This window comes from Cavia porcellus, unplaced genomic scaffold, assembly GCF_034190915.1.
Source record: "Cavia porcellus strain 051 isolate PalLab524CR breed Dunkin Hartley unplaced genomic scaffold, mCavPor4.1 scaffold_5, whole genome shotgun sequence".
Classification (NCBI taxonomy): Eukaryota; Metazoa; Chordata; class Mammalia; order Rodentia; family Caviidae; genus Cavia; species Cavia porcellus.
In genome coordinates, this window is record NW_026947488.1 from 38278105 (window position 1) to 38304327 (window position 26223).

Consider the following 26223-nt stretch of genomic DNA (forward strand, 5'->3'; position numbering starts at 1 on the left):
GAGGGGCCCAGTCCTTGTGGTTCCATTTAGCAAGGCAACACTCATGAGTACAATCTCTGTAGTACATAACTGGACCTTCTACAAAGAAATAGCTGTGGTCTACTTGCTAAGCTTCTGCCCAATTAGATCCACATTGCTTCCTTGAAAACTCCTGAGGTTTACCATAATTTGACATTTCTGTTCTTAGTGCTCAGCTCAAGGGACCATTGCCAGATCACATTAAAGTGGTAAATCCACTAGCCACTCAAATGCCAAAGCTATTATAGATAGTCACTCTCTTTCAATGTATCATTTACTCTCTGAAAGCAATTTGTAAAATGAAAAACGGAGCATTTCCAGTTATAATACAATTACAGAAACTATTTTAAAACTAAGATACATATTCAGGTAAGTGAATATTTTTTTTTCTGTTCAGCTACATGAAATTAGACCAAGCACAGTAGATTTACATAGCAAAGTTTATCTCTCTATTAAAAAAGAGCATGCCTTGTTCATGAATAAAGGGAAACAGAAAAATACTCCATAGATGTTGATTCTTGTGATTCTGTTCAGCATAACCAGCCACCAGTTGGTTGTAATGAGATTGCTTCTGTAAAAGATAGAGGTTTTTAGGAAAGAGTTTATGCATCAGTCAAAAAGAGTTTGTGACCACAAATACTTTCCAATTCTCTTTCCATGGTCAATTGGATTCACATGTGCATCAAATCCATACATGAGGAAAATAAACAGCTTTGCCTTTTCCACTTCACAATCAAAAGGTAAATATGACCAGTTGGAGATACTCATTCAATGTTTGGGAAAGGCAAAAGCGGCTGCGTGGCAATCTTGTTTATTCTCTAGGAAATAGAAGATTCACCATGCCGCACAATCTCAAGTCCCGGAGCCCCACATGCACATGCTTGGTTTGTTTTTGCATCTGAGGCTGTTGCTTCTGACAGCTCTCTTGGCCTTCCTCTGCTAGAAACAGAATAGACTAGGACAGGCAGGGAGAGAAAAGAGGATTTGTTGCTTTTGCATTTTCTAGGTATCCTGCACGTAGTTTTATAGGTTTTATCTCATTTAATTATCACAGGAGCAGTTCAGGTTAAGTATTGTTATACCAATTGTACGGATGAGGAAATTTAAAGCCCTAATAGTAGTTTTTGCTGCTTAAAACAGATCTTGCCTTGAGTTATGTTTCATGAATTAGTTATCTGATTTTGAACAAATAAACTGCTGCAAGATCCAGTTTTGCTATCATTCAGATAATTATAATATTTCCTTCACAAGTTAATGAAAGAATAATATTAATAATTTTAGTTTGTATTGTCATCCAGCATAACTAACATAATGTACTAATGAATATTGTAATGTATTAATATAAAATGATATTATTACTAAATTGATATGTTAAAGACATATCAATCATTTGGGTAGTTAATTAAAATTAATAATAAATTATTAATAATATTAATATAGTAATAGTATATTTATGCCAACAATTGCTATTATTGGTAATATTATTAATACTAAGTAGTAGATAATATTTCAATAGTAGGCTCATGTTTTAAATTCCATAATAATTGCCCTAAGAGAGTGGTGGAAGAAATCTGTATTATTCATGTGTTGCTACATAATAAAGAATCCCAAGATGCAATAGCTTATTTGTATATTTCTATGGGAATTTGGGCTTGGCTAAGAGGTTGCAACAGTAGATTATTTCATAGATTTTCAGTCAGATACCACGGCTACAGGCATCTGTAGGACCAACAGCAACTAGACAGCATTTGAAGCTGACATTCATATAAGTAAGACAATGATGCTGGCTGCTGTCAAGAGGCCCCCATCCTTTTCTATGTCACACTCTGCAGTATTGCCGGAGAGTACTGCTAGCATGGTGGCTGGCTTCTGCCAGAAGGAGAGATCCAAAAGACTAAGAAGAAGCCACATTTTTATAATCTAGCCTCATGGCCCAGTGGTCACCTTTGATTCATGTGGCAAGGAACTCCACAAATACCAACAGGTGAAGATTGGGAGGTCATCTTTAAGACTGACTACCACAATATGCAATGATTAACTGAGCAAAGAAATCTATAAAACCATTCAACATCATTATTTGAAGACCTTCAGAGGTACAAAAGTGATTATACACAATCATAATCATGAAAGAAATCATAGTATAGTAGAGGGATGAGATGCAACCAATGTAAACAGGAAGAGCTATGGCAGTACAGAGAGGAAAGAGCCAGCTCTGACTGGGGCAGTACATACAGCAACGAAAGCTCTGAATTGATCTTGGCCTTAAGAAATGAAGAGACAGAGAGAGAGAGAGAGAGAGAGAGAGAGAGAGAGAGAGAGAGAGAGAGAGAGAGAGAGAGAGATGGGATTTGGCGTGAAGCAAGGGTACGAATTTTGAAAAATACTCAGTGAGTTAAATAAAGGAAAGTAGCTTTGTGTGATTAACAGTAAGTGCTGAAGACAAGATCCAATTTAACTTTAAAGGACACATGTAACTTTCTAGGTTACAGATTCATTAAATTGTATATTCTAAAGGACTTGATGGGCCATCTTCTGCCCATACCAGAGACTTCATAGGAGTTAAAGGGGAGGCATTGGAAAAAACAAAAAACAACAGTTTGCAGTACATCCTGGCCTCCTTTTAGGTTGCATCAGACCATGAAGCCAGTAATGACAGTGATTGGCTGATGGGCTGCGGGATGAACATCTGTCATCAATAACCAGCCATGTTTTCACTGATGCAGATTTGGAGAATAATAACACAGAAATATATTTATGATGTTGTTAATTTATTGTATTCAAATGCAAGTTGGCTATTGGAAGTATTCAGTGATGAAGATGAGTGAATACTGCAAATCAAGTATTGGGCTCCTCCAAAACATCATTTTCTATAAAGAGCTGCAGTCCTATTTTAAGAATGTATCTCTATGCCCATTTCACATTCTTGTTTATCTGTTCGAATTTGCATATAAACTCAAAAACATTCAAAGACACAGCTCTCTATCCTTTTTATTAGGAACAACAAACGCCAGTATAGGGTCTTTCCCCCAGGCGTACTGAATTGATTTACCACAGAATTCCACTGGCTTAAAATACAAGATTTGTTTCTGCTTCCCACACCCCTGTGCACATAGAACATTTCCATAATAAAAATTTTTATGCGTGCTAAACAGAAGAGGCAGTTTAAAACCCTAAGAGTTAATGAAGTACAGTTTAGAGCTGGATTGAAGAAATAAGTCAAAGTGTGAGGAACATCTGGCTACCATGCTCACAGGCTGAACAATTCACAATTAGCATGCATGTGATTATGCACATTATTTGTCTCAATGTTAGGGTTTTTTTTTTTTTTTTGTAATATGTGTGATGCTGAGATGAAACCCAGAGCCTCACACATTCTAGGCAAGTGCTTTGCCCCTAAGCTATACCCTGTCCAGAAGATTCTATTTTCAGTCAAAATTACAGGCATTAATAATGATGAATTCCAGGAATTACATTGTAGAGCTAACTTTAAGTAAATATACTTCACTTTCGTTTTATTTTTCTGTATATTTTAGATTACTGTAGGATTTCATTTTAATAATTCCTAGGAGGATATGTAAAAGGGCAAAGATTTTTATTAAAAGGCAATTTGTCTACAATCTATGCTTTTATATATCATATTTGCTTTAAAAATCAGAGAAAGAAATGTCAATAAAGTTCAGTGTTTTCTTACCTTCAGAATTGGGAGTTATGATTACTGTAGCTCACGGGGGTATATAAGAGGATTTTCCATGTTATGGAAAGGTAATCAAATGTTGCTGCAATGTAAGAAATATTTGGACATCTTTTTGAAAATGTGGACTCTTGCCTCTACCCTGAGAGATTAGACTTAGCAAGTACCACTTGCCTGGTCAACTGTGTGCTTTCTCTCACCCTTGTTCTTTGTTCTTCTTGTTATCACAGGTGCACGCTCCCATGTTCCTGGCTATTGTGGTTCTGTAACTTCCTGTGATAATCGGTCAATGGGAATCAAGGACAGAAAATTGGCAATTGAGAATTAGAAAGTCTTGGTGTATTTCTTTCCCGTCCATTTTCAGGGGCACTTCAAGAAGTGTCTTTACTTATACTGAAGTCCTGCCACATAGGAAAGTCCATCCCTCCCTTGTCCTAGCTCTGAATTGATGCATGGACTTCTGGGTTTGTGAAAACTTTAGCACCCTTATTTTTTCCATTCCAGGACTAATAATGGTTTTAGGCTGTTGCAAACATTTGGTTTACCTCCCTGTCTTTTTGGCTCTCTCCTTTAGCCCTTCAAGGGAGATGCGTATCATAGCATCTGCAAAGAGAATGAGATCCTGGACTGTGGCCACCTCAGGAAGCCTTCCTCTCTCCTCTGTAGTGTGGAGCTCCTTAAGAACAGAGACACAGACACAGACACAGACACAGACACAGACTCTCTCTTTCTCGTTCAATGAAGACTACTTAGAGATTGAAATTAGAGTGTCCATTTATTATTTGAATACTGACATCCATAGTCTCAGTCTTAAGACTTTATTCCATGTTGAATACTATCAAAGTAGGCAGCCCCAACAAAGGACATGCATAGGTAGGCATAATTTGGATTCTCTGCTTTTGTCATATTTTAAGGCTTAGTTATTAAGTCCAACAAATCCCTGAGATAGCAATGTGACATTTGGATAACATTTTCTGTGAGAGCTTACTAAACAACATAAACATATTAGGGCATGGAATCAACAGTTAAGGATAGGTTAACTGGAGACTGATTTATTTTTCTTTATCCAGATTGCTTCCAAGACAAAGCCCTGGGCCTCCAGACTGGCTTAGCTATTGAGCATCTGGTGTTCCTGGGGAAGAATCTGAGGAGTGACTGGGTCAAAACAACTAAGATTTTTCGTAGGTCCCAGATGTGATAAGACATTCCTGGATGCAGCCCAAGCAATGTCAGTGCAGAAGAGAATATCAAGTAGTGAACGTGGAAAGTCTGGGAAATGTGCACCAGCAAGGCCTTCAAGCTTGAAAGACATTGAGACAAGTGGAGATTGCAGCATGGAGTGGGCTTGCACAAAGCCAGAGGGAACAGAGAGAGACCTTCTGCAAGTTAGCTTTGATAATGACAAACTGTGTGCATATACTCCTGCTATGGCAGATCAAGCCATAGCAGTGGAGAGCCGTGAAAATTTTGGGCTTCTTCCTTCAGACACTGTACGATCTCTTCACACTTTTGTATTTCCTGATGTACTTCCTGTGAGCAATCACATCTTTTTGGTTGCCACTTGCAACTGTCAGTAGAGTAAATCTCAATAACAGTGTAAGAGACTCAGGAATGAGCCTTCCTTTTATCTAACTTTTGTCACATAATTAGAGTTCTGCCTCACAGACTGTCTTTCTGGAGTCTATAGGATCAATAGTTATTAAGATTCATGAGAGAACACCTATCTGGGACCTCTGGCACCACTATAATCAAAATCGAGTGGTATTATAAGTGGCTTTCATGACTGTAGACTTTGGTTTAGTAGTATGTAATATTTTCATATTTCAAAAATTATCCACTGTAAATTCACATTTATCTTAAATAGTATGAATATTTTGAGCTTTTAAATCTAGCAAATAGTCTAATTAGACCACATAGCTTAAAGAATGGCTTCTCTAGCTCAGCAGCCTAAGATAATCCAGGTAAGCCCTGCCCCCACCAAGAGGACCCTGCTGGGCCAGTGAGAGCATAGGTGAACCCTCCCTCCACATGGAAGACACTGGGTGGGCCTGCAAGAGCACCAGTAAAGCCTCTCCTCACACAGAGGAATCCCAGGTGGACCTGTCAGATGCCCAGTGACAAAGTAGAGTTCTGGCTGGGGTACACATCATGGATGGGTGTGTCTGGTAGCCTGAAAAATCTGAAGCCACAGTAACAATATGAGCTAAGGGTTGGTTCACATCATTACTATTCTAGGCTAGTCAGCCTGGGAAGAGTACAGGACTTACCAAACCAGCTCCACAGGAGGAATTCAAGTGATTGGCCCCTCTCCTGCACTATGGGGCCCAGAAACTAGGCAAACATCCGCCCCCACAGTAGGACCTGACTAAGACACACATGATATACAGGTGAGACCAGTGGGATTGCCATGACCAAAATATGAACCAACAGGTGAAAATAACAAGATGAAAAATCAAAATGTAATCTCAGACCTCCAGTCCATCTGAAACAAGTACAGTACACATAAATATAGAAGACATTGCAAGACACACCTGAAATTTCTTAAAAGATAGCAAGTGAAGTAAAGAAACAAATCCATGAGGCTATAGAGGAAATCAGATCAGAAATGACCTCTTGGGTAAGAAAAGAAATTGCAAACAATGAAGAAATTGCTTCGCATAGCTAGAGAATACACAGATAAAAAATGTAGAGGAACATAGGAAAATGATGGGAATCTTGAATAAACACTATCGGAAGGAGTTACAATGCATAAAACAGATTCAAAGAAATTTCTGGAAAATTAAAAATTCCATTGAAAGCAGGCAGAAGTGCCTGACTGAAACTAAAGGTAGACTTTGAGACCTGGAAAAGAAGATCATGGCTAGGGATCATGAAAGGAACGATCTCTTAAAAATATTGAGGGACCAGGAGATAACAACAGCTCCAAGATGATGCAAAGAAAAACAATACAATACAGATAGATGTAAGTGAAAAATCAGGAATCAAAGAAAATGACATAAAATAAACTACTTGCAGAAGTAATAGCAAAAAATTTCCCAAGCATGGAGAACAGAATCTGACATACAGATAACTGAGGCATATAGAACTTTAGATAGCCATAACCAAAATAAATCTTCACCCAGACATACAATAATCAAGACCGCAGAAATTCAGCAGAAAAATACAATATTAAAAGCTGTTAGAGAAAAAAAAATAGATCACCTATCAAGGAAAGCACATTAGAATTATGGTAGACTTCTCAACACAAACCTTTAAATCAAGAAGAGCTTGGTATGAATCATTTCAAATCCTGAAATAAAACAATTTCCAAAACAAATTGATGTACCCTGAAAAACTATCTTTCAAAATTAATGGAGAAATAAGATACTTCTATGACAAAGAATAACTGAAGAAATTCATGTCCTTTGAACCAACCTTATAAAGAGTACTGAAAGATATTTTTAGAGAGAGGTAAAAAATGATGACAATTCCCAGCACAACCAAAAGAAACCACCAGGCACAGCAACCATTTAAACAGAGGGGAAAGCAGGAAACCAACAACAAGAAAGTAACATGACAAAGATAACAATACATATGAGTTATAGATATCAATGTAAATAGCCTCAATTCAGTAATCAAAAGAAACAGATTGGCAGAATGGATCAAGAAACAAGATTCAACAATATGCTATACACAAGACACACATTTAACTCAAAAAGAAACTCATAGACTGAAAGTCAAAGTATGGAAAACAATACTCCATGCAACAGGAACCCAGAAAAATGCAGGGGTAGCTATCCTGATTGCAGACAATGTGAACTCCAAATCTAAAATGATCAAAAGAAATGAAGATAACTACATATTTGCTAGGGGAAAAATTCAACAGGAAGAAAAATCAATCATAAATATATATGTACCAAATACAAGAGAACCCAACTATACAAGACAAATATTAATAGCAAAGAAAAATCAAATAGGCAACAACACAGTTGTAATGGGACCTTAATACCCCATGGTCACAAATAGATGGATCAACTAGAAAAATGTCAGCAAAGAAATAACAGAACTAAATCAAACATGTGAACAAATGGACTTAAAAGGTGTTTACAGAGTGTTCCACCTAACATCAGAATGTATGTTCTTCTCAATTTCACTTGGGATGTCCCTAAAATAGATCATATGCTAAACCACAGACCATGCTTAAGTAAATACAAAGTAACTAAAATTATCCCATGCATATTATCTGACCATAATGCAATGAAATTGGAAATTAATGCAAAAGAAATGGCAAAAACTACATAAACACATCGAAATTAATAATACTCTCCCGAACAACCAATGGGTTACTGATGAAATCAAAAAAGAAAACAAATATCTATAATCAAATGAAAATGCAAATACAATACACTGGAACATGTGGCATGTAATAAAAGCAGTCCTAAGAGGGACATATATAGCAATGAACTCTCATATCTGGAAAACAGAGCAAACACAAACAAACAACATAATGATGCATCTCTAGAAAAAAGAAGAGAAAGTCAAATCCAAAGCTCATATAAGGGAGGAACTTACAAAGATCAGAGAAGAAATCAACATGATTCAGACCAGACAGAAAGCGTTAATGAAGAGTTGATTCTTTGAAAGAATGAACAAAATTGATAAACAACCAACCAACCTTATTAAGAAAAGGAAAGAAAACATTCAAATTCATGCAATGAAGAATAAAAATCACTACAGATCCTGTGGAAACTCAGAACATCATTAATACCTACTTTGAAAATCTTTACTCATATAGGATTAAAAACACAGAAGAAATGGACAGATTCCTACAAATGTAGAATGACGAAAGCTGAATCAAGAAGATATAAAAATTTAGAATAACCCAATATCAGTTACTGAAATTGAAAACTTACCAACAAAGAAAAGCCCAGGCCCTGAAGGATTCACAGCTGAATTTTATAAGAAATTTCGAGAATATTTAATGCCAATATTCCTCAGACACTTTAATGAAATTGAAAAGTAAGCAATTCTCCCTAACTCATTCTTGATACCAAAACTAAAGAGAGACTGAACCAAAAGGAGAACTATAGGCCAGTCTCCCTAATGAACACAGATGCAAAAATCCTCAATAAAATACTAGCAAACAGAACACAGCAAATCAACAAGAAGGTTATACACCATGACTAAATAGAATTCACCCCAGAGATGCAGGGATGGTTCAACATATGCAAATCAATAAATGAAATATGTCACATTAACAGAGCCAAAGACAAAAATCATATGATCAACTCAATAGATGCAGAAAACTTCTGATAAAGTCTAGTACTCATTCATGATAAAAACCCTACAGAAAATTGGAATAGATGGTCTCTATCTCAATCTGATGAAAGTCATCTATGACAAACCAACAGCCAACATCATATTAAACAGACAAAAACTGAAAGCTTTCACTCTAAAATCAGGAACAAGACAAGGATACCTACTATCACCATTCCTATTTGATATATTTCTGGAAATGTTAGAGCAATTAAAAAAGAGATAAATAAAAGGAATAAGGATAGGAAAGGAATAAGTTAAATAGTTATTTGCAGATGACATAATATACTACATAGAAAACCCAAAAAACTCCACCAAAAGGCTACTAGACTTAATGAGCAAATTCAGTAGCATAGTTGGATACAACGTCAACACTAAAAAATCAATAGCATTTCTATATACAAACAACAAACTCATGAAGAGAAAAATACCTTTTACAATAGTATCCATAAAAATGAAGTATTTAGGAATCAATCTAACAAAGGATGCAAAATATCTCTCTATTGAAAATTCTAGTATTCTGAAAAAGGAAATCTCCTTTCTGTCACAAAATGGACAAAATTGCTTTTGAACAGGAAGAGCTATCATTACGAAAATGGTCATTTGCCCCAAAACATTACACAGATTTAATACATTTCTAATCAAAATACCATTAGCATACCTCACAGATCTAGAGAAAATATTTGGAAACAGAAAAGACCTAGAAGAGCAAAGGGAATCCTGGGCAAGAAAGACAAGCCAGGAAACATCACAATCCCTGACTTGAAATAAAACTACAAATAAAATCAACATGGTACTGGCAAAAAACAAAACAAAACAAAAACCCAAAACTGACCTGAGAATCAGGGAAACAGATTAGAAGATATAGACACAACTATAAACACGTGCAGGCACCTTATCTTTGACAAAAGAGCCAAACACTCAATGGAAAAGAAGGCCCCTTAATAAATAGGGCTAAAAAAGTTGGCTTTCAACATGCTGAAGACTAAAACTAGACCCAAGTGTATCACCATGCCCTAAATTAAAGTCAAAATGGATTGAAGATGCAAATATTAAACAACACTAAATATACTGGAAGACAAGTTAAGTAGAAATCTTGAAAATACAGGCAAAGAGTTAATGACCAAAACACAAACCGCATAGGAAGTAGCTCAAAGAATCAAAAGGGAATCTCATCTTATTAACAAGTTCTTGCACATCAAAAAAATTACCAACAGAATGAAAGAAAACCCACAGAATGGGAAAAATTCTAGCCAAATATCTGTTTCCCTCAGATAAAGAGGGAAACATATGCATCTGGAACATATAAAGAACTGAAAAGCATCAGGGACCTCAGACTCAAAGACCTACTCCAAAAATGGGCATCTGAGATGAACATGCACTTCTCAGATGAAGAAATACAAATTGCAAATAAATATATGAAAAAAATGTTCAACATCATAGTCATTCGAAAAACGCAAATTAAAATGCTGAGATTCCACCTCACACCAGAAAAAAAATGGCTATCATCAACAAATCAACCAGTAACATGCTGTCAGGGCTGTTGGCAATAAAGGAACCCTTCTCCACCATTGGTGGGCATGTAGACTGGTAAAATCAGTGTGGAAATTTCTCAGAAAACTAGAATTGGAGGTCCCATTCAATCCAGCTATTTTCCTTCTGGGTATTTTCCCAGAAGAATTAAAAGCATCATACCATAGTGATATATATGGACCCATGTTAATCGCAGTACAATTTGTAATATCTAAGTTTTGGAAACAATCCAAATGCCTGTCAATAGAGGAATGGATAAAAAAAATGTTAAATTTTAACATAATAGAATATTACTCAGCTATAATGAAGAATAAACTTGAGGCTTTTATAGGTCAATGGATGCAGCTTGAGATCATACTCTTATAAGTGAAATAAATCAGACTCACATGTGAAAACATCCTATTGTCTCCCTAGTGTAAAACACTGAAAGAGCAAATAAGATCCCAAATGCACAAAAGATATTGTAGAAGTGAAAGGGAAAGAACCTGGGATAGGGGAAAGGAGTACAGAAAACAGGGAAAAGACAGTTTACATTACTAATCTCTGTTAATTGATCAAAAAGAACCATTGATGCTTTAATTGATTGATCATTTTATTCATGCCTATATCTTGTAATCTGAACAACTACTTTGAAGCTAACAATATGTAATATATTAACTATTGTTAATTGCCTATTAATTTGTTTTGAAATTCTGTATCACTTTTATTCTGTTCTAGAATAAAAAAGAAAGTGTGACTCCTCTCTGAAAAGAAAAAAGTGCTATTTTACTGACACCCAGCAAATAAGGAAGAAATCAAGTTCTAAAGTGTGTGTTTATGTACCTGTGTGTTTAGAAAATACACTGCTGATGATTATTTTACCTTCCTAGTGCTTTATTGTTTGCATATAATTTGATATACACAATATTATTTAATGGATGTTGTATCATTTTGGGGTTCATAGTATACAAAAACAGAGACTCAGAGAATTGGTTGTCTAATAAACAGCACAAGCCCAGGTCTCTTGATCTCAGATTTTCTGCTTTTCTACAAGCCCACACACACCAGAACGACCCTTCCATGTCAATGAGCCAAGACTCTCTTTTGGGAGACTTCATTCAATTTTAGGCGTGTCTTGCACCATTCTGTGACAGTGCCTTTTTACTTTCTTTTGACAAAGGACTTAATGCATTATGACTCTGCACAGATCTACAGTATATGCATGAAAAATGTTGGGAGAAAGGCTTTAGTCCTAAGGGTTTATGTATCAATATCAGTCTGTGTATTTAGAAGACTTTATGACAGTCTGCTGTGCAGCTCTCCTTGCCATGTCCAAATGGGAGTCCCCATTGATTGAGATGCTGGATTATGCATATGGATGCATCAATGAGAAACACCAAGGAGCTGGTTTAATCTACCCATGTTGCTAACTATGGTGGCAGATCTCATAAACCCTCCCTTCTACTCTCATGAGATTACCCACCCCCATTTCATTATCAAATGAAAATCCAGGCCCTTAATTATCTGGCGCCTTTCATCCATTACTCAAATTCATCCTACATTCATGCTTTATAGTTCCCAGCTGCAGATCCTGAAATATACTGTATTTTTACCTTGCTGCTGTGCGCACTTAATTCTCTGAGTCTGAAAAATCTTTTCATTCATTTCCTTTCAAATTTTTTTCCCTCAACAGTCCTTTCAGATTTAACTGAGACTTTAACCATGCCCATCCAGGTTGAATTATTTCCCTCTTTTCATCTGCATGCTCACACTGCTCCTGTATAGCCCAGTTATACAACTTGTTACCATCTTGTACATTTTATTCAATTATCTACATGCCCCACCCTCCACCATCATCCTCAGGAACTTGGGGGAAGTCTTCCACTGTGTCTCAACAAATGCTTCCTGAATAAGTGAATAAAAGAAACAATGAATGAGTTAATAGATTTGTTGAATGTACAATCTAATTTAAAGCCAATCAAAGATAAGTCTCCTAAACCTGGACCTTGCATGAACCAGTCAAGGGACATTCACTTGAGAACTTTCAAACAGTATTCTGTAGAAGAGTTTACTGGTCTCAGGGTAGGACCAGGAGATTATAGCCATCATTTAATATAACCTATGATTTGTACAGCCTTTTTTTTATACATTGTGTCTTATTTTATTCTGTTTTTTAAATTCATGTTTTCTTTAAATGATTCTTTGCTTGTAGCTGGAGAGTAAGACATGGACTGGTAAGGACACAGAGTACGCCATGTTTCACTGGTAAATTGTTCAGCAGATTTCCTGGAATAAGAAAAAAGTACGATATCTCACAGCCAAGGAACACAGGAAATATGAGTGTAGGGAGAGAGGAAATGGTTAGGCTACAGCTGTGAATGGCATAGGCTGAATTCTAGGAATAATTTCTGAGGAAAAGTAATAGCTTTTGCTTTTAAATGTCTTCCTACTCTGCCCTCATGTTCAATTTCACAGTTGTTCTTATTTTTATAATAATCAGACAAGTACCAGAACAGCCTATTCCACTTAAATACTGCCTTAGGGATAGCTAATTTTTTATTGAATAATAATTAAATGTAATAGAAAATAATTGCTTTTGAGTAACAGGCAGGTGAAACATCAACTTCTTAACATAATGCTCATTCTCTGAAAAATAGTATGATATTTATAAATCATTGAAACTTTACATTTCTTAAGTATATTTCTGAATGTAAAATATGTCCTGAGCTTAAAGCATACAATCCAGTTATTTATTTTGATCATTCATTCAAGGTATTGAAGTGCTTACTACATGCTAGCCACTTTTTTCAATGAAAGAACACATTGAGTATTGCTAAATACAGGTAATACATGACCTGAATTGCTAAAAAAAATTTTTAATATCACACAGAAGCCAAAATCTACATTTTAGGTGACTCTCTGGAGTATATTCAATATATTGAATGTGCCAATGGGTTAATTTCGATATAGGTCATTAAAATCCACTGTGAAAACAGTTAGCTTTTGCATATAGAATTGCAAGTTCATCTAACAAATGGATCCTAATTCTGAAATTTGTCCATAGCTGTAAATTGGCAGAAGTCCACTTTTCTTTCCCTAAGAGCAAACGTCAGCCCATTTGTTACCTTGCACTGAAGGAGAGTGGTGATTCCGGCACATGCATAGAAGACATGATTAAAAGTTGGCCGTCTGAGTTACCTCTGTTTTAATATAGCTTGTGGCCATTTACAACCAAAAAGGAACTAAGATAAGTTAGAATGATCCTGCTTGTCCTGAACTGTGTCCATATTTAATTTTTAACTAATGAATAAAAGTTAATTAACAAAAATATTTATGCGATATGATGTATCATATCACATATATGATATGATATATCATATATGTACATTGAATATTGAATATATGTGTACATTGTTTAATGATTAAGCTAATTAACACATCCATCACCTCACATATTTAAATTTTTCTTGTTATGGGAATATTTAAAATCAGCAGCCTTAGCAAATTTTAAGCATGTGTTACATAATTGTTACCTATAGTCACCATGTCATAGTGTCTCCATAATACCTTACTTTCCTTGTCTAACTGGAGCTTTGTATTTCTGGACTCCCTTTGGTAATGCACAAAGGCTACAAGCTCTCTGCTCTAGGCTGGCATTACCACAAGTGAGAGGACAAGTGCCTTTAGTTAGGATCAAACATAGTCAATGCATTTACAAGTCTACTGCTGAGTTTATTACATGAAGATTACTCTTCTAGATTATTGATTCCATCATTTAATTCTGGATTTTTTTTCTAACCCTAGCTCTCATATCCCCACACCCAGCCACATTCTTAGAAGCAGAGGCAGTTAAGGTAACAAATGATGAGAATAATCTCATTTCCTTTTATGTGTGTAGATAGTCTTTTCTCCCTCTTCCCTTGTAGCTTATAAGGCTACCTGTAAAGTGCAGCCATTACTTGACATGGGGTTTTAAAGAATCTTCTTCCAAATTTCATCTTATTTCCTATAAAGATTAGCATTGTGTAGAACATTTTCTTTAATAGGTGTGTCATAAGCAAAGGAATCAAATGTGTTTAATGATCCTGTTAACTAAAGAATTTCCTCGACATAATGATCTCCCTTAATATGCATTACAGAGATCCAGTCCCCTTTCGAGCTGGATATAAATCATGCATATTCTTATTCTAAAAATTTAGTCTGAAGCCTAGTGACATTCTCTGAAAACTGCCATTTTCCCCTTATCTTTGAAAAATTTTGTTATAAACTCCAATGACTGCTATAGTGAAGGATGTATCCTTGAAGAAGACTGTAGCTTTTGAAAATAGCTTCTAAAGAAGAAAATGACTTTCAACTAACAGCTAGCAAAACGAAAGTTCTACTACTTTTAAGACAGTTTACCACCTACCATAGTGCAGAGCTCTATATTCTCATTAACGAAGACACATACATCTTATTTCACTTACTGTTCTTTTAACCACTCATTAGTACTGGTATATATTAATGCTGTAAGAGTTTAAGTTCATATGTCAGTCACATTTTTTATTATTAAAAATACCAAGAACTTTAGGAGGACCATAACAAACACAGATGGTAGAACTAAAAGCCGTATCATTTCAAAGATAAGCTTCACACTGCATTGTTTTGCTATTTATAGTACTTCCAGTGTCTGTCACATAATTTTCCTCTTCGCATTTTATAGACATAGAACATCCAGGGTCCTACTGAACATCTTTTTAAATGCACTTTAATAAAATAACTTGTGTTCAGGTATACCTTTGTTTATGCTTCTTGTAGAAAGCAAATCCACTGATTTTTGGAATAATACCATTTCACAGCAATAATGCTTCAAGGTAGTAGAGACTTCTCATTTCAAAAGCCCAGAAAAGGTTTTGACTAAGATAACATTTACTCAGAAAATGCTTAATTTCTAGGGATAGTATGTATCTTTAGTGATGTTTTTACATTAATTAGTCCCTAAAACCTCCAAGTTCATGAGAGTAGAATATAGAGAAAACTTTATGAGTAGTAGGTTTTCAGTAAGTTTCTTATTTTTTCTCCCCAAATACCTACTTCCAATCTCTATATCTCAGACTTATTTCCTTATAAGGGATAACAACTATAATAATGTAAAATAGTGCAAGTTAAATGGCATATCTGAGTATTATATTCAAGGACTAGTTTTCATGCATGCATGTATTGATATATGTGATCAATATAGATTGTTTTAAAATTAAAAAATTAGCCTAAAACTTCTCATTAATACCAAGGTTTTATGTTACTGCATTTCCTCATAATCATAGGTATTTAAAGATAGATTGTGTTGCTTTATATTGAAGCAGTTGCTTCACTGGAGTTTTCTAAAGTTGACTAATTGATAATACAACCACGGTAGGGGAATGTCCCTGCAGAGGGTATTAATTTGGACAAAGAATTTGAATTTCATAGGTGAATGAAGTGCATTAAAAACACTGGATGCTATACATAACTACATTTTCAATAATAATTTATATTATTCTACTTAAAGATATACACCCACATATTTCCCTACTACCTACTGTGGTCATCATGCTGAAAAGAAAGGATGACAAAGCATCAAAAAAGTAGAAAGTGGAGACTCTAAGAGGCAATGGCCAGCAAATAGGAGTTGATGGTTCTTCTGTTGGTGAGTACATATAATTGTTGCTGGTTTCTATTACTAAGAACAAGCCAATCAAAGACTTAGTGGTTTAAAATAACTGTTTTGCTATCTCAACAATTATGTATGCTGACTGAGCTCAGCTTGGTGTCGGTGTCAGTCAGCTGGCAGCGAGTTGGGGCTCATTTGGCCTTGGACTACAGAGTTCACATGGGAGCTCTCCAAGAGGCATGAGCTTTTCATGCCCTGGCAACTGTGTACTAGAAGGCAGTGTCCTTAGCGCAGGGATTCCAGCACAGGAGGGAGGAACTCCAATCCCCCTAAAGTCTCTGCTTACATCGGTAGGGCAGTCATAGAGCCTTCACAGGTTACAAGAAAGGGAAAGAGACTCTACATACATATGGAGGTCAGGAAAAAGAAGTAGTGGACAGCATCATTCTGAAACATTTACTTGTTTTCCTTTGGCCTGGTGAGAGCATTGGCAAAAACTGGAATCTTTTATTGACTACTGTTAGGAAACCTCAGAAGCACTAACATCTCAAAGAGTACTGGCTCTGATTATTAAATTTGTTCTTTTCTTAAAATAAGTAAAAATACAAAACTTACCTAGTTTTTCTACCCATTTGGCATCAGTTATTCAGACAAAGGTTTCTTTTAGGAAAACATTCTTTCTCTTATTCAAGAGTGATACTTAGTGAATGTATATGCCAGACATAGCTAAGAGAGGGCACAGTGAATTAAGTCCACACAGCTCCTCTAGCCAGAAAGAGCTTATATGAGCACCTACGTCTTTTCTTTGAAGTGGAATTGCCATGTGTAGTTTGTCCCGATAGTTAAGAGATGACCAAAATACTCTTCAACTCCCTACTTGCTCTCAAAGTTATGGCAGCTGTGATTTACTCCCAGCTATGTTATGATGGGGCCACATTCTTTGGGAAGCCATTCAGCAAAGCTGAATATATGTTTTTCCCCTCCTAACAGCATTATTTTTACTCAGGCTTATATTTTTCTTCCTTTTCTAAGAAGTAATGAACTGCCTCACAGATCTTCTCAATGGCTTTCAGAATTATCTGATGAAACATCCCAGGAAGGGAAAATATCCATATCTTAAAACAGCATTATGTATCGCTGAATTCTTTCAGATCTCTTAAGAAAATATATTTACACACAATGGAGTACTACTCTGCCATAAAGAAAGATAAACTTTAGTCATTTGTAGGAAAATGCATGCACCTTGAGACCATAATGTTAAGTAAAATAAATCAGACACACAAAGTTAAATATTACATGGTTTCTCCTATGTGAAAAACTCAAATTAAGATAAAAATAAAAAGTAAAATAAAAGAGAGTAGGAAGTAGAAAGACAAATCTTTCTCAAATAGGAAGGCGATGGAGAGAAGGAAGGAGGAGAGGAGTAGGAGAGGAAAAGGGATGAAGAAAGGAATTAAGAGGTGTTAAGTACATATATGGATCATACACAAGGAACACAAACATTATGTACTGCAAGCATTTGTTAATAAAGATTTAAAAAGAGAAGAAAGAAAAGCACACACCAATAAGATACGATATATCTAGAGGCTCAACCAAATCAACAAAATTGAATCAGTTCTTTCAAATCTCCAGTTTAGCAACAGCATATTGTACAATCGGTCAGGAAGTTGTACAGTCAATGCAAGTCTATCACTGACAGCTTAGCTTATCGGTGAGACCACCACAGTCACCAGCTGCTCAGCAATTAATTGGATCTCTCTGTGGTCGATGCAATTACATCATTAAGAAACAACCAGACCAACCATTTTACAGTCTGGTTATCCAGTTGTCTTAATGACTGAATTGGATTGGGCTGCCCAGTGACCCCAGCAATAGCTCCACAATTGGCCTGCAAATGATCAAGACGGCCAGTCATCCATGGCCAGCATAATTTCAGTAATAAAGTGGAGCTGTCTCCTCGTATGCTTGCAGAAGCACTAACAGGATTGTTTTCGCCATAAGCCATGGCCTCATCTGACATGAGGGCGTTTTCTGACAATTACACAGCCATATGCACATTTGACCCTTCTGCCCATATCCTAGAATAACTCCGTATGGAAGCCACAGTGTCTTGAAGACACAAATCCGATTAAGTAAATTGTAGTTGCAAACCAGGCATGTTGATAAATAGTTGGAAACTTTTATGAACATCGTGATGCCTACTCTTTAATGTAAATACCTTTTTCTTCCTGCTTTTAGAAGAAATAAATGACCCTTTTCTTTCTTGGCTGACATATTTGATCAAAGAATGAAATAAAAACATTGGAGAGGTAGTTCTTTTAAAGCAATACAGTCATTCTTGGACTATAAAAACCTAAATTACAACCCCAGATTTTCCTGGCAGATGTCTCTGCCGAATGCGGCTCTTTTCTATTCAGCAGATATGAATCTTAGCTTGTAAATATCATTTGCTTCATATAGCTGCACACACACATAGCCAGGAAGAGTTCACCTGCCGTTACCTTACATTTTCCTCTCTCTGTGGCCAATTCCATGGAAGAATGCAGATTTTAAAACATTAACTACATATATTTTAAAGTTCACTTTTGCTTTGTCATTAGCAATAATCTTTTAAATATTTATTCATGTTGTTTCTGAATAAAACACCTAAGCAAACATTTCTGAAGCATTTATGAATGTTTTTAGGAGAGAAACTACTGTCTGCCAGCAATAAGCTATTCTCCCCTACAGAGGATTTTAACCTGGCACCCTGAAGGTGTTCGGGTAGAAACTGATGTGCTGACTGGGTCATGGCCTATAAGAGTGTCCACTGAATCCTGCATAATGAGCATCACAGAGCATGGAAATTACTATAATTTGGCACATAAGTTGTCACCAAGGCTGGGAGCACATCTCCCCCTCCCTGTCTCTCCTATCTTTAGTATTCTCTTCTACTACACAGCCCTGTCCTAGTCACTGAAATCTCCTCTCTCCATTCCCACACATCTACACCAAATGTTTCCAGGGATATTGGTGGGTAATGTCAAATATGTACAGTTTGTTCCTCAGTGACGAACTTAATTCATTCTTCCATCCTGGGGAAGATGCCAGTGGTTGTGGTCATCCTCTGATGTGGAGTTTGGAAACAGAAGCAAAATTTTGGTGAAAACTTCTGTTAAAAACCCAGTTATTTGTCAACCGAAAGATTCATGAACCAGGGAATTACTGCATATGAAAAACATGGCTGGCCTACCGTCTGACTATATGACTAAAGGGAAATTTATTAATAAGGAAATAATAGCAACACTATATTTACTTCAATAATGTTAGTTCAGTAAACCTTTTAAAATTTAACCTTTTGTATGAAAAGGAAAAGACTCTTTTACATATTTCAGCTAATTCTTTGATTAGTATGTAAATACACTAAAAAGTAACAGAAAATTGCACAGTAACTTTTGTTTTTACCCTTGAATGTCATAAATTCTTGTTAATAAATATAATTTGGCTTATGCCTTCAAACATGGTGTGTTTAATCATAATCATCCTGTTAAGTATCCATGAAAGAATAAAGGAAAAATGAATTATTCAAATAAAATCCCAGAGCATCTCACATGTAATTTGGCTTAGAGGACATGATACAGTTTATATGAAAACATTAATATCAATACAACATATCAACTTTTAGATCTTTTTTCCTGGTAAGTATATATCACAAAGCTACAAGGACAGACTCTACGATTTAAGCTGGATTGTTTTTCTCAACTGGAATTTGATTTAATTTGTGTTTCTATGCTGGCCAACTGACTTGATCTACCTGGACCCAGTTTCCTAATCCTAAAGTACAGGCCTATGTTTTTGATGATTAATTTTCCCAACATTTCTTGACTAAAAGTGACAAAGTATTAATTCAATAATTACTTGACAGAATTTTAATGTGCTTTAGGAGCTTCCCACACACTCTAAATGTACAGTTCAGGTACTGATATCACATTGAATGCTATAAAGCTTTAAAGTAATAAAATTTCATAAGTATTACCATTAACTTCATTAGGAAAATTAAGAATTAGCATTTCCAGATGGAGGCATGGATTTTATTTAATGCAAAAGCAACATGGTAGTGACAAGGTAAGAAATTTATTATTCATACCTAGTGCATTTTGTTACCTTCAAAACTAAATTTTAAGAAATTCAGTAATTTTTAAATAATAAATATCAACTAGAAATAATAATCCTAACCAAGTAGTTTATAATATGTCAGGGGAGGTAAAGTATGAATAGAACATAGGTGAAAAATGCTAGCTAAAATATTACCCTTTAAATAATAGAGTAAAATGGAAAAAAATTAAATAATTTTGTAAATGATATATGTGATGTACTCATTTGAAAGTAAGCAGTTCTTTAAGATAATTTATGTGTAGCATATACAACTGGACCTCACTGCAATTAATACAACACACCAACTAACAAACTGTACTCACTAAAAGACATCACTAAGAGAATAAAGAAGGTGAACCACAGAGAAGATATTTGCAGTCTGAACAAAGCTTTGTGTTGGCTAATCTATCAGATGGCAGCACATCTGGATGGGTAAATGCTGACTCCTCAGGAGGTGTGGAACTCTGTGGTGTGACTAGGAAAGACTAATGCTTTTAGGTGACTTGGACTCTGAAGTCTAAGGCTGAAGGAGGATCATTTTCCCTGTGTTTTGGAGGTCATGAATAAGAATTAACCAATGTGTATTAGAAATGCTCGGATAATTTCTTAAAGAGAGGTAGAGGTAATTGAAAGAAAGGAAACACTGTAGAAGACAAAAATAAGCAGTGCTTATTGAGGAGTCTCACTAGTGAAATAAGGAGGAAAATGTAGCAGCAAACACATTTAAGGAAATACACATCGAAGTAATTTCTTTTAAAAGTGTTTCTCCAGTTCTGAGAGGCACTGAGAATACCTAAGATTCAATATAAGTCATTTAGTTGGGATTAGTCAGAGGTAGAGTCTATCTCACAATATTCCATGACTAGATCAAGCTGGAAAGGGGGTGGGGGGACATCTGGGGGAAGAACACTGGCCTTGGCCATTCCTGCTTCAGCACAGTCTTGCTCTTCCTCAGACACTGGGGTGGGGTGTCACGGCACTGTGCTAGAATACCAAAGAGCTGGCACTCTGTTTTTTCACAAAAATTTCAAATACAATGTATTTTCATATTAATTATGGTCCTCATTTGTACATTAGATCTCTAGACTTGCTCATCCTATTTATATGCTACTTTTTCTTCTTTGGTCTACATCTGCATGTTTCCCAGTCCCATCCCTGGTAAGTGCAGTTTTGTTCTATCTCCACAATGAACCTTCTGCTTTTGTTAATGATGTCAAATACAAGTGAGATCACACAATGTATTTCTGTTTGTATTTGGGTTATTTAATTTAGTATGTGTCTTAGTTACTTTTCTCACTACTGAGACAAAATATTCAACACCCAAGGTTAAAGGAGAAAGGTTTGTTTAGCTCATAGGTTGTAGAGGTTTTAGTCCATAATTGGCTGGCTCCAATGCAGGATGGCATCACAGTGGAGAGAAACAATTCATAGTGGGAAGAAAGTAGCAATGCAACAAGGATGAACACAACTTTTCTATCCCTTATATATTATGAAGGCTACTTAGGGCAGATAGCACTCACATTCTTAATCCTAGTGACCTTAGTAGCATTACACTATGAATCAATTCCAGTGTCATGATGCATCTAGATCTAGTCATCCCTGAAAAGTCTCTTCTACTACATGAAGCTTGGGGGTGGGGGACATCTAAACACAAGCCATAGTAGAGTAACAGGATCTCTTTTTTAAAGGAAGAATGATAATATCATTGGATGGATGGATGGACAGATATGATACTTTGTTCATTCATTCTTCCATTTCAGACAGGCTTTTTCCTTATTTCATCTCTTGTGAATAATGCTTCAATGAATATTGAAAAGTAAGCTATTTTTATTGGGTAGTAATTTCATCTGCTTCAGGTTTGTACTAACAAGAGGGATTGTTGGGTCACACAGCATCAAAGAGTGGTTTTGACACTGTGTTTATCCAATTTTCAGTTGTTTGATCTTTAGCCTCATTTGTCCATTAAATATTTCCAGAAATGACATATAACTGCCAGCTTATGGGAAAGTGCAAGTAAAAAAGCCACGGTTCCTGACTTTGCAGTGGGAGAAATAAGTAAGAGTTGCTTTCATTGGTGCCTGGCCAGGCTGTGGCAGAGTCCATCAGCACAGAGGATTGGCTCTGGGAACATATCAGCGGGTTATGAAATTCAGTCTTGGGAGGCCAGCAAAAACCATTAGAGTATGAGATAAAACATACAATCTAAATCCTGAGAAACGAGGAGGGCTTAATCAAGGAATGAAGAAAGAAGAACCAGGAGAACCCTAGTATAAAAATCATTAAGAAAAAAAGAAAACACAGCTCTTCGGAGGACAGTGCTTCTGCAGTTTATCAGCAGGCACAACATAGAATTGTAAGTGGGGGCAGGAAAAAAGTCCACGCTGCGGATGTTCCCAGCCTTGTTCTGAAACCAGTAAGGAGCCTGAGGGAGTAAACAGCCTCATTAAAATTTCAGTTTTAAAACCTGACTTGGACCCTTACAATGGTGAGTTGGAATGGATGAGGGTGGCAAGAATCTGGGGAGATTAATTAGGAAGCACATCTGTGTCCTAAGTTAAGACACTGGCATTGGAGTTGGAGAGTACACAGATTTAAGGGGGCACAGGGATGAGGAAGCAACAGAACTTGACCAGATATAGACCACAGCAAAGAGTGAGTGCTAGGAATGAAGACTGAAATTTTTAATTTGCCCAGCATGTATTATGGATTGATTAGATGTCGATGTCCGCTCCCGGCCGGCAGGAAGGACACACGACAAAGTCTGGCAGTGGACAACCTTTTCTTTTTATTTTTCTTTCTCCGTACAGCCTGCCCTGGGATCGCTCCCAGCCGAAGCCTCCTCTGGTCCGCTCCCCGCGGCTCCTTCTGGGCTTTTACTTCCGGGCTTCTTCTTCCCCCCCAGGGGTGGCACCAGTATATATACGGATACAGTGTCCAATCATGTTAAAGTGAGCAAGGCAAGCTGATTGGCTAACATCATCAGTTGCCAGGCAGACTATATTGTTGAGCGGGTTGCTTACGCGGTAAGCAGGAAACTAACGTGCTCGATGGGAGGGGTAATCTACCTCAGGCTTTACTCTTTACTACAGGCCTCACGTCCGCCAAGTGAGGCGACCGGGCTCGGGGCTGCGGCTCCCAACATCTCCCCCTTTTTTATTTTTTTTTTATAAATGTGCGCATCGTAGCCCTTCCTGGACTGGGTGCAGAGGCTTACGCCCTATGTGTAGGCCCACCGTAGGTCCTTGGCTTAGACCCTGGTCGGCCGTCCCATGGTCTGCCAAGGCCCTGAGGCCCTCGTCCTTTTTTCTAGGGCCAGGAATGAACCGGACGGAACCTGGTTGCACATAGGCATGCACTCATTTCTCTCCACGAATCCCCTCGGAGAGAAATTTATCTAACAATCCAGCGGCTTTCGAGCGGAACGGGGTAGGGCCTGGCTTAGGTTGAGTCGTGCTGGGGAGGCACGCTCTTACCCGTCATTGACTCACCCACCCTGCTACATGTTGTTGTCTAGGGAGGAGAATGTGGGAAGCCTGTCACTTTTAAACGCGGTCGTAGGCCATGCGAGCGAGCCATGCATATACAAGGGTAGCACATAGGGGAGCAAGCCGTTCCAGGCCCCCAAAAAGGGATTGTCCTGCAGTTCTTTTAGGGCTCATCTTGTTGTTGGGTCTGCGGTTGGCCTCTGGTGGAACAGGCCTGATCTTCAGTCGAGGGACTTGTCGCGTCAACCTCTCTGGGACCCACATTGGCTCTCGTCCCGATTCCTGCGGAAAGACACAAACCGCGCCTCGGCTTCCTCTTTTGTATCTCTGCCCTCCTTGACGGACCCTTCTCGGGAGCTTCCTGACTGTGCCTGTTCAAACACCTCGCGTACTTCTACAAGTTCTTGAGAGCTCCCCCCGTAACTACCCTCACTCTTTAGGCACGCGTGTATCATTTCCCACAATGGACGAGCAGAGACTGAAGCTCTACCCTCCCGTTCTGCTAGGGAAAGGTCTCTGCCCAACTTTTCCCAGGAGGGCAGGTTTACATGCCCTGTAGGCAGAAACCAGGGAGCAAAGCTGTCAATCTCTGCAAGGAAATTTTCTAAAGTCTTACGCCCCACCTTGAGGTCCTTGGACTTTAGGAGTCTCCGAAGGACCAACACCAAGGCTGTGTATCTTTACTTGGCATGTTTCCCATTTTTAATATATCTTCTGTTATTTTTACTTCTATGTTTATGTTTTACACTCTTTTATTACCTTAAGTTCTGGTGTTATGTTTCATACTCACCGCGTGAGGCCCAAGAAACCCGCCACTTACGCGTGAGGTTGAGAGGAGTCTACAAACCCTGTAGGTGCGCGCCACCCAGGGCCCAGGCTTATCCTCTACTCACCTGTCCTGCAGCTGCAGCACTGTGTAGGAGAATGCAGTCCACCGCCGCGTCTCGGGGTTGATCAATCCCCGTGCGGGCCACCAAATGTCGATGTCCGCTCCCGGCCGGCAGGAAGGACACACGACAAAGTCTGGCAGTGGACAACCTTTTCTTTTTATTTTTCTTTCTCCGTACAGCCTGCCCTGGGATCGCTCCCAGCCGAAGCCTCCTCTGGTCCGCTCCCTGCGGCTCCTTCTGGGCTTTTACTTCCGGGCTTCTTCTTCCCCCCCAGGGGTGGCACCAGTATATATACGGATACAGTGTCCAATCATGTTAAAGTGAGCAAGGCAAGCTGATTGGCTAACATCATCAGTTGCCAGGCAGACTATATTGTTGAGCGGGTTGCTTACGCGGTAAGCAGGAAACTAACGTGCTCGATGGGAGGGGTAATCTACCTCAGGCTTTACTCTTTACTACAGGCCTCACGTCCGCCAAGTGAGGCGACCGGGCTCGGGGCTGCGGCTCCCAACAATTAGACACCATTCAAACCAGAGTACATGAGCTTCGGGATAAAGTACCACACGTGCTGGCAAAACCTGCCACAGTCAAATCTGCCCTGAAGAGATAACATTTCAGTGACCCATTCAGGGAAGCTGATCAACTGTGAGGAAGATTCTAATATTTTAAAAATAAGCCTAACAAGAATGTTCTATCAGAGGGTAGGACATTCCAAATAAACATAGCTTATCTCTTTCATTTTTACTTTGAGTAATGAGCTTTAGAAATTGGTTTGAAAAAAAATTTTATTAGCATTCTATCTTAGCTTTGATTAAAAAAGGATTGAGTACTTGAAGCAGTCTTTCTCCAGCTGACTTTGTGGCTTCAGGGTGTGGTTAGGATAACTAAATCAAACACCAACCAATACAAGTTCTATAACAGGAAACGTTAACACAACGTGTAGGAGGAATCTTGGGAACTTAACTCAGCCTCTGCTCTCTCAATGAACTCCATAAGATAAGGTAATGAGAATCGTTTTTCTGAGTGGATAAGCAGGTATCGAATATTTACCGGCAGGAAACATGGCACCTCATTTAAGCCATTAGATCAAGTCCCCACCATCAGAGTCCATCACTTTATCACTATCAGTGTTTTAAGTGTTTCTACTTATTTTCTCTCATATTCTCATTGTCTCTCTCTCGCTCTTTTTCTCTTTCTCTTGCTCTTGCTCTTGCTTTTAACTTCTGGGCTTACTATCCTAATACCAAAAACAGACTGGAGTTAAATGGGGGCCCAACTTTCTGGAGATTGACTGGTGAGAGGGTGGAGCATCAATAAGACTATCAGACACAAATTTTTCTGTCAACTATAAAAGGTCTGAAATGGAGAAAGACTTATCAAGGTCTTTGTGATAACCTACAAGGTCTATGATCAAATGAGTCTTTTTGGCATCTAGTAAGTTTTGCTTACTAGATGTTTGTGTTTTATGGGTTGTAGATGATGGAAATCCACTTTTTATGTTTTTAATATTAGAAATCAATAAAAGTGTGACGCTTCTGCTACATGTAGGTAGGTGAATGTTTCAGGTTT

At 37.6% G+C, this 26223-nt stretch overlaps 1 protein-coding gene and 1 long non-coding RNA gene across 3 annotated transcripts in view; both read right to left on the reverse strand.

Moving 5' to 3' along the window:
* Macrod2 (mono-ADP ribosylhydrolase 2) overlaps positions 1-26223 on the reverse strand; it is a 1970011-nt gene that overhangs the window by 202657 nt on the left and 1741131 nt on the right. The window lies entirely within an intron of this gene.
* LOC134476043 (uncharacterized) lies at positions 23940-25840 on the reverse strand. The gene is made up of 2 exons (XR_010047481.1): positions 24658-25840; positions 23940-24046 (listed from the first exon to the last, which is right to left on the reverse strand). It is a non-coding gene; the product is annotated as an uncharacterized LOC134476043 (long non-coding RNA).